Genomic DNA, 6870 nt, shown 5'->3' on the forward strand with positions numbered 1-6870 from the left:
TCAATCACTTTAAAGCTGCTACAATATGCAAGTCCTGGCAGCCGTTTTAAATTAATGGAACATCAGATGTGCTCTGATCCTCTCAATTTCCTTGGGCAAGGGAAATTCTGCTGTGGTGGTAGCGGGAGGGGAAATATAGGGCTATCAGTAAAATAAATGTCAGCTTTTGTCTGCTGATAAAAAAATGCATAAAGCAAAAAGGCACAATATTTATTGCCCTGTAATTAAAATATATTTCTGTATGCAGTAAGGATTATCTTAGCGGTTTGGACAAGCCAACGCTGTGCAGTCTGATCCACACGAAGGGACATTAAATTAAACCAAAATACAAAATTGCTTTTTATTTGGCATTTTACAAATACAGCTAAATATTACATTTGCGTGTAGATATTTATTTTTTTTTGTGCCTGCTGGCGCATTTATCAATAAAATTATTAGAATGCCTACTTTGAAAGCCCAATTCCAGGACATGGAAGAGGCTTTGGCAAGAACCGGTGGGGGATGGGGGTGGGGGTGGGGAGCGGAAATAAAAATCTCCATAGCAAGATGCCAGCCCATGCAAATGCACTTGGTTTGGGGTTTACTTAGAAACTGTAAACATTCATCAGGTTTGTCAAAAATTTGCAGACTTGAGAACCTTTTGATCAAACCTGGGCTGTGTTTTCTCAAAACTTGCACTGGAATATGGTTTTCAAGATGCAATTCAGTAGCTTTGCTTTTGAAATACAAACAAGCCCCAAAATTCAAATCAAGGCTGAATCTTTGCACAAGCTTTTATGGTGCATGGTTTTTGCTGATTGTAGGCTTACCACCCAGGGCTATGTCCTGGCTACAAGAGCCCACGTTTCATAAAGTCTTTTTCCTGAAAGAAAAATACAATACAAGCTGTCAGAGTTAAATTAAAGGGTAAGGTATTTCTTTAATTCTGATTTTTCAGTTATTTGCTTTATATGAGGAGAGCCTGGCTTCTGCACTAACTGGGACTCACATTGCCAGACAGTATGTTTTAAGTTATTTTTAAAAATGCTGGGGTTTGAAGGCTCTTAAATCCTTTGATGTAAATGAAAATAAAATCATAGTCTGGAACCTAACAGAGACTTTTAATCTTGATCTTAAAAGCATGAATCATACTACAGCATAGGGTAAAACCACTTTCTGTCCTCCGCACTCACCTTCTCTACGCATACTGCTATTTGATATTTACCGGTGGCAATTAACGATCTCAGGTAGTCCCAGTGCCTCATGCCAAACTCTGTACACAGTTACGGCCTCACAGTCCACAGCTGAGATTTCTACAGCGTTGCTGTTTTTCTCATTTAAATATGGTATTTCAAGCAAGCCTGATGAAAACAAAGCAAAGCAGAACCAAAGTCTCAAATTCCAGGTGCGTAACGTTATGGCAACAAAACTTGAACTGATTACTGTGTCAAAGTAGGGAAACTAGTGGCTAGTAGGGGTATTGAAAGAAAATTACAAAAAACCTTCTCCCATAGCCACCCTGGAAAGCCCAGCCATCATTTACTGCCAGAGCTGAGGCAGAGCCCGAGCCCAGCCCCATCCCAGGGGGAAGCCTGGCTCACTGGCTACTGCCCTGGGTCTCAAAAGTGCTGTCAGTGCACTGATGCCAGGTTTCAAATCCTGGATGGACAATGACCAGCTGAAATACATTTTTTATCAGGTTTTCATACTGTAAAATTCTGACTTGATGCTAAAAGGAGACCATCCCCTCCCAAATCTGCTGGCAGAGGGGTTCCTTCCCTTTGCCTGCCTGGAGCAGGGGTTAGCAGCTGCCAGGATGCTCCCTCAGGATGGGCACTCAGCAGGGGCAGCAGGTACCAAAACCTGTTGCCTCTTTCAGTGGTCCCCAAATGAAGGTAACAGTGAAGTCTACTGAGGATGCTTTCCTCAGACAAAAGTGCTCCCCCAAGATCCTCTGCCAAGCCAACTGCCTGGCAGCTGCAAGGGTGCAGCGTGGCTGATGGCAGCCAGATACGTTGGGTCCTTCATCCCAGTGGTCATCCCGAGAGCTGCTGGGAAGCTGTACGCAGCCTGTGAGTGCCCCTGTCTGTGAGCAGACACACGCTGTGGTGGGTAGGAGTACTGGGCCCTTGAGGTGTGCCATGGATGTTGTCAGATGGCTTTTATCCTCCAGGATCCTGGCCATGGTTTTTGTCCCAGAGGAAGAGGCTGTGATCAGCAAGAAATGAATTCCAGTATTTGCTTACAAGTCAGGCAGTCTCCTCCCAGTGAGCCTGAGGACGACTCAGGCTGCTCCCCACAGTTACACCCACCACCAAACCATGACAGAAGAAACCATCAACGTGGAAGTTCGCCTTACCTATATGAACTGGGCATTGAATCCCCGTATCTGAACCCTTCTGGTTTTAAAACTCTCCATTACTTCCACTGGAGTTTTAAGGCAAAGAATTTCAAGATTTTTCCCTAAAGAAAAAACACCAAATTAATATAACAGCATGGTGGAGTTTCCATTTACTGCACACAACAGTCAAGATACTCAGACTTACGGCTCCCACTGCAATTGTAATTCAGTTTCCTTGCTCATACATAATGTTTTTTATCTACTCTGAATGGGGTTATCTTTAGTTCCTTAACAAGCCCATATAATTCAGCTGTCACCGTTTCCATAAGAACAATACCTTGGAATTTCCTGCCTTTAATTTGGACTAACTCCTGTCTATAGCTTCACATTAATGATGTTTCCAATGTGTGGGGGGAACTATGAAATCAATCATTACATACACGTTACATATATATTTATAACGTTCAAGTACAATTAGTAGAGGTAGTGTCTCAGAGTAATGTAAGGTTCTCATCTTGATAAATCCAACCGCCCCAGCTGGGCTGCCTCCTCTCTCCTTCAGGCTTTGTGGCTGGGCTGTTTGCTGTGAAGGAAATTCTCCTGCCCAAGCAGGCAGAGACAACAGATGCAAACCTGTCTCAAGTCCTTTCCCTACCTTTTTTGCCATGAGGACTTTTCCTGCTTCTTGGCCACAGGAAGATGGTGGTTCTCAGGGCAGAAACGCCTCCTGGCACACGCAGCAGCATCCTACCCGCTGCAGAAGTGCATTAGGGGAGCTCACCCCGGTGCCCCATTGCACTGAGCTGTGCCCAGTCCCCCAGGGGAGATGGCCGTTGCTGTCTCTGTTTTGTAAGGAAATGAGGCAGGACGTTTAGCAGTTGAGAACTGAGCCTTCCCAATTAGCCATCCAGCAGCGGACTGGCAGATGGCTGTTTCTATTTTTGCCTCCCTTACTCCAGGCCCATTCATTCAGTGTGCTCCTTTTAATTACACAGAACCACGTGCCCAAAACCTTGTCCACTTTTTTCCTGAGTGTTCAGTTAGTCTACAGGAGATGTTGCTTTTCCCTAAAATGCCACTTTAGAGTTTCACTTTTTTTTTTTTTTTTTTCCCCAGCATTGAAGAAGACCTCCAGTTTGACTGTGCTCATATTTGGCAGTTCCACCGAGCTTCAGAAGACTGACAGCTCTTCAAGGAAGAGCAAATATTACCTCTCCCTTGCCCCACAGTCCTCCCCTACATACCTGCAAACCAAGCTGGCAAGAAGGGGCACCAGGACACACCGAAAGGCAAGAAAGATTCAGCACAGGGCAATTTGTATCAGCATTAATTCAAACAAGGCAGCATCACATAAAGACCTGATAAACCTCCCTTTCTATGTCTCCTCCCTTACAAGCACAAGCCCTCAATTCAGTATATGGTGGAGCCAAAATATATGCATAGGCTAGAGCTGCCCAAGAGTGACGTGCCGTTTCATCCCTCTTCCCCAACTCCATGTCCTCTTCTCATCCTGAAATTTTTCTAAAACCTTGACTGTCTTTTCAAACCAAGGATGTCCAAATTTGCAGAACAAAGAGACCTGGGGATGAAAAATGAGATAGACTAAAGGCTGGGGTGGGTGACCTCCGGCATAGCTCTGGGGGGACCAGACTGCAAGCCACCCTCTGTAGAAAATCAAAAGTGAAAAGATCCTGGCTGAGGGGCTCAGGGCTACCTGATCAGGCCCAGCATCATGCACACGGTTTTAACATCGCTTGCTGTTTCTGCAAGGATCTCAACCTGGAACCCACCATTGTTGTGCTGCTTATAGGGAATGGCTCTCACCCATCCACCTCCTGGTCACTTCTGATCAATGGCCCCATGGAAAAATGGCATCAGTAATGAATAAGCAGCAAAAAATGTGCTCTGTCTTTCCAGCGCTGGCTATAATGAAGGCCATCAGGTAGTGCAAATTATTACACCTTAGACATGTTGATTTTTGCTAGCTGGGAATCTGGCCCAGGTTTCATCTGGTTCATGAGGGAAGTAAACCACGTAGTATCACAGCTGAGTCGACAATGCAGGTAGACCACAATTTCCACAAAATCTGGCTGGAGGGAGGGGAAGGCTATTTGTTTTCACCAGATGGCACAACCACAGTTTACCAAGTGTGGAAAAAATATCCAGCCACAGAGAGGGTGCTGCTGGCTTGGCTGGGGCTCTGGCACCCAATCTCTGCACCAACTCAGGCTTTCTAAAGAGTCTGCAAGAAGATGCAAAGGCCCATCCAACGCTGAGCCGGTGGTGCCAGTGACACAGCAGATGCTCATGTTTCTAAGAATACTGGAGAGTGCTGGAAGCTGCTCTGCACATGCACGTGCAGCCACAGCTATCATTAGGGTTTTGCTGCTTTGGCACCTCTTCCTAATTTGCTCAATTCCTATTTATACCATTTTGTTTTTGTTTTGAGCCTTTATCAGATGCTGACATGTTTTGCACAGAGCCAAACTTTGGAAGGAGGCTTTGAAAAGAAGTAATCTAAGAGGGGCTTAAAAAAGTCAGAGCACTGAGAAGGGCCATCCCCAAGTGAGGGGTGGCCACTGTAACTGTGAAAGGGCAACTAGGCCAGTTTTCCCCAGGGCTAGGCCAGTGCTCTCCCACCTGGGGGAGGCAGGTTCCTGAGGGTCTGTGGAATGTACTGGAGAGTCTGTGAAGGCTAATGATGAAAGAACTGACCTTGTTGATGGCAGCTTTCCACACCTGGCTCAGAACCTCCATTGGAAAATGGAAGTAGAGATCTGCAAATCGAAAGAAGTTGAAAACCACAGTGTAATGTCCCAGCTCTGTCTCTGGGGTAGCCGGTAATTGTGTCCAATTGATGACTACTTCTGAAATAAACTGCTTAGTTATTGTGATCGTACTGCAAAGCACAGGCAGAGGGTGGGGGGTAACACTTCCTCTCCTTTGCCTCCACCTGTGATCCAGTGACAGGCTTGTCATGGCTTGGCTGGAGGACATACGGAGCTCCTGAGAAACAGCTCCCAGGGAAAAGCCATACATGCTGTGTCAAGAGTAGCACTGATCGACAGTTTCGGTGGTTAAAGCTCCGAAAGCTCAAATACAAGTAGCAGATGAGAAGAACACAGCTGTTGATGTTGACGTGTTGCTGGCCTTATGCAGTGATGATAAACAGCTGGAAATGCACGTGATGCACTGGGGAATAGGGATGGAGTGAAGAATTTCAGGCTCACTGGAACATCACAAATGAAAAGGCAATCAACTGAGGACACTGAATTCTTCTTTTGCAAATCATTTGTAGATCTTTTACTGCTTCATACTGCAATGGGCTTCAGTCCCCTGGCTTTGGGAAGACAGGCATGGCAAGGCCATAGGCTGCCAGGCTGGCCAGGTCCACACAGGCATCCTCAAAACCTTCCAATACAGCAAAAATATTTAAGGTGGATGAATATCTTCAGGCAGAAGAAGAGAAAAGAGAAACCCTGTTTCTCTGTTTGTGGATGACTCAGGAGAAGATGTGGAATAGGTTCACACCAGAAAATTTCTCTTCTTGGGGAAACTTTCCTTCTTTTTCTGCCCACCGCCCCCCTCCCCGAATTGCTGCACCATTAGCAAGTCCTCTGTGCCGAGCAGTCCCAGGCTTCAGAGCACGCTGCTCCCTACACGTCTCCAAGGCCAGGCACGGTACTGACAGCTGTAGGGCTTCTTGTCAAGCCATTCCCCAGGGGGATCAGCTGCTGAAGCATCAAAAGCCTTGTCCAGAGCTACCTTAAAACTGGGGAGCTTATCTCTGTATTTCAATGATGTCTGGTGTTGTACTCTGCCACAAGCTTTAATTGTTGCTGTTCTGAAGCAAGCCTTTGTTCAACACAACTCCTACTTCACAGTGACATCAGCCCAGACTGTGTAAAAAAAGCCCAGCCTGGAGTACTCAGGCGTGTGATGACGTATAAATAGCATTGACAGAACAATATTATAGACTCTGTTGGTACAGCTGAGATAAAAATAGCAAGTTGCTGATTCATATACGATATCGGCTAGAGGGATGGCATGAGGTTCAGCTACAATAAACCTTCTTGGCTAAAAGCATATTACTTCATCATGAATCAGCTGCTCAGATCTTTCCTCCTTTTCAGAAAAGCACCTGTCTCTTTCTGCTTTGGTCCTCCATTACTGAACACTTAAAATATAGTGCCTGATTTTATTTCTGCTTCCCTTATGTTGAAATACATTGCAGTCAGAGAGCTCTCGAAGGCTTTATATACACATAGGAAAAGCAGAACCATTCCTAAAACTGCTTGCCAAGTGCTTGGTAACAGCAAGGTTTATGTTATATTGTTCACAGCTCTGTCTGTACTTTGCCTGCCTCTAGAAAAACAAACAAGGGACCAGTATTTCAATAAACCTGGAAATAAGGAACCATACTTCCAACATCTCTGAATCTGTACTGACTAGGTGATTTTATGGCTTTCAATAAGATAAATGCAAAGTCAAGTACACATCCACGTGCAATGTGCTTTTCAAATGGACAAAACGCAACCTCACACATGAAG

At 45.3% G+C, this 6870-nt stretch overlaps 1 long non-coding RNA gene across 1 annotated transcript; it reads right to left on the reverse strand.

Annotated features, from left to right (window-relative positions):
- Positions 1-254: 254 nt before the first annotated feature.
- LOC130155528 (uncharacterized) lies at positions 255-2549 on the reverse strand. Its single transcript, XR_008824106.1, has 3 exons — positions 2339-2549; positions 1205-1340; positions 255-862 (listed from the first exon to the last, which is right to left on the reverse strand). It is a non-coding gene; the product is annotated as an uncharacterized LOC130155528 (long non-coding RNA).
- Positions 2550-6870: the final 4321 nt, after the last annotated feature.

This window comes from Falco biarmicus, chromosome 9 (genome assembly GCF_023638135.1).
Source record: "Falco biarmicus isolate bFalBia1 chromosome 9, bFalBia1.pri, whole genome shotgun sequence".
In the NCBI taxonomy this organism is placed as follows: Eukaryota; Metazoa; Chordata; class Aves; order Falconiformes; family Falconidae; genus Falco; species Falco biarmicus.